General features: G+C 50.4%; 1 protein-coding gene across 4 annotated transcripts in view; it reads left to right on the top strand.

Annotated features, from left to right (window-relative positions):
- Positions 1-2,895, top strand: part of SEPT6 (septin 6) — a 129,108-nt gene that overhangs the window by 50,876 nt on the left and 75,337 nt on the right. The gene's annotated exons all lie outside the window — the stretch shown is intronic.

Genomic DNA, 2,895 nt, shown 5'->3' with positions numbered 1-2,895 from the left:
CCAGTTCGCTCCTCTCTAGATAAAAAGATTTTTACAAACAGTTCTGTGATATTGGTTACATTCATCATGTTGTTGTTCAGCTACTATTAACAGAAGCCCAGGGCCTCTTTCTCCTGCCCTGGTAACCACTAATAAAATTGGCTGTCAAGGCATTTGTCTATTCTGGATAAATGGAGTCAAACAACACTTACCTTTCTGTGACAGATTTATCCCATTCAGCACAATGTTTTTCAAGGCTGTGTTCTTTGGTATATCAGGACTTCATCTCCCTTTAGGGCTGCGTACTATTCCATTGCTTCTGTATACCACATTGTATTTAGCTATCTATCTGCTGTTGACCATTCACACTGCTTCTACCTTTTGACTATTATCAATAGTGCTTCAGTGGCCACTGTTGTACAGATGTCCCTTTTTGCTACTCTGGACACACACACCTTGGGTTGGGGTTTCTGGGTCAGATCTGCCGTTTCATTTTCTACAATCAAGACATGTTGCTTGTAGAAAAATTGGGAAATAGAAAAATAGGCTTTACCATAGAAAGGCATAAAGAAGGAAATGAAAATCCCACCACCTAGAGATAATCACTGAGGAAGGGTATTTTTTTTTCCTGATCTTTTTCCCTAGGCATAGCTATTTCTTTATCACTGCCTGTAGCATAATTTCTCTCTGATCATAAAAAACAATGCATGCTCAGGGTAACAGTTTCAAATAGCACAGAACTGTATGAGGAATAAAATGCAAACTACCACAGTTGCACCATCCTCTGAGACACTGACTGCTGATGTAGAGGGACAATTCCTCTCAGTCTTTTTCACTTAGCTGGTACCATATAGGGAGCTCTGAGGGTATAGTCTGTAGGTAGTTGCACTGCAACAAAAGTGGCACATCCGTAGCAATTTAAATCCACCAGTAGCAGGGAAAGATGGACAATCTCCTCTGTGTGATTTACAGCCTCTGAAAACCTCCTGGAGGGTAAGCTATGAGTCAGTTCCAACTCCGTGGCAATAACTTTTGGCCTTTCAGTTAGCAGTACAACATGTAATGCTTGCCCCCTGCTGTTTCCAGAATGCTGTCTACGTTAAGCAATGTGAAATGAACTGCCTCCACCCAAGCTGGTGAGGCTGAGCTCAGAGGGCTTAAGAGGTCCCACGTGTTGTACACTGGGAGGAGCTCTGAGAGCGCGGGTGGTGGGGGGGGAGGAGAGAAACTGACCCCTGAGGGTCTCTCAGATTTCCTGCTGGAGCCTGTGTGCTAAGTCCTCACATTCCTGTGGGGCACTCAGAGTCCCCCAACCTGATACCAGTCAGGCTGCTGTTCTGGGCACATCCTCGGACACACACAGATGCACACAATCCTGGGCCCAGGCAGCGGTGGCAAGGTCAGCATCCCAGGCTCAGATTGGGTCTGTGCCAGGCATTGAGGGACAGCCCAGTCTCCCAGCCCGGGCCTCCACATGGATGGAAAACGGGAAGTGGAGTGTCCCCTAAGACCAGTTGGCGTGATTTGCTGCCCTCTCCCGATGCTGCACTGCCCTGGTTCCCTCCACATGCGCGTGCATGTGCAGGGTCTTTGCTTCTAGACAGTAATCGCTTGGCATCCCTTTTTCCACAGCCCTTTTGTGCTGGCTGGCTTTTGGGTGGTCATTTCCCCTGCCCCTCCCTGCCCGCCTGGCCTCCATTTCTCCAGCTGTGCAAACAAGGTGGGGCCCTGGCTCTGGCTCCAAGGCTTGCCCTGAGGATGGGGTGGGGGATTCTGGGGTCCAGAAGGTATTCTGTCTCCCTGACATCCTCCATTCTCAATCAATCCTCCAAGGGGGTCAGGAGCGAAGGAGACAGTTCTGGTGCTGAGGAGATCGGACCCCTTCACGTTCAAGCTCAAACTCAGCATCTAGAAGGGAGATGAGGTAGGGAGAGGGATTCCCTCTAGAGTTCCCACCTCAGAGGTGCTGGGCCCCTTCGAGCTGCACACCCATCTCTGGAGCGAGCGGGGGTGGGGTAAAGAGGTGAGGTTGCTAAATTCCAGTGTTTGGCCAAGTCTGTCACCTCCCATGGCAGAGGCCCCACCTCGCCAAATTTTTCTTGGGGCCCAAATACTTACTTCCTGTTCCTCTGGAATGGGAGGGGGGAAACAGGGGGCCTCTTTTGGGAGAGTCTTCACTGCTAATGGCTATGGCAGACCCTGGCTGGAAACCTGATCCGTGTAAGGAGCCATTCCCCCCACCCCCATGGCAGTCAGGCGTTTTAGTCAAACCTGGCTCAGAAATTGGGCTGGGGGCTGCTGCAGAGTCTGGCTGCCTTGAATGCTCTTGTGTGTCTCTCTCCCCACCCCCACCTCCACACACCGGAAAGCTCTCATCAGGGAGAAATCTTTTGAAAAACATCTCCTGCCTTCTGAGCTATAAGAGGCCTGGAAGATGCTACGCCGCCTTGGCGGCAGGAGAAGATGAACCACTGGGAGTGCCAACCTCTGACTCTAACCCCCTGTTACCTTGCAAACGTGTGCAGTCAGTCACCAGGCAGGTGATGCCCTTCACCAGGCCAGGATTGGCCAGGGATTGCTGATGCCCTACTGGGGAGGCAACTCCAAGCTCCTGTCCCAGAATGTGGCAAGTGAGGATGAGGGCTGATGGTAGTAGAAGTAGCCTATGTAGCCATGGGACTCAAACTCAGGTATAACACATCGAGCTGGAATCAGTTCACAGCTACGCCTCCAAGTGGGTTTCCAGAGGCTGTAAATCACACAGGAAGAGACTGCCCATTTTCCTCCTTCAGAGCGTAGATTCAAACCACTTGCTTTTGGGTTGGCAGCATAACTCCTTACCCACTACTAGGCCATTGTTGTTGTTGTTGTTATGTGCAGTCAAGTCGCTTGCAACTCATAGCGACCCTATGTACA

The sequence above is a fragment of the Elephantulus edwardii genome, unplaced genomic scaffold (assembly GCF_000299155.1).
Source record: "Elephantulus edwardii isolate Elephantulus edwardi_28Jun2011 unplaced genomic scaffold, EleEdw1.0 scaffold00131, whole genome shotgun sequence".
Taxonomy (NCBI): Eukaryota; Metazoa; Chordata; class Mammalia; order Macroscelidea; family Macroscelididae; genus Elephantulus; species Elephantulus edwardii.
Note: the sequence above shows the minus strand (reverse complement) of the source record. Positions and strands in the feature narration are given on the sequence as shown.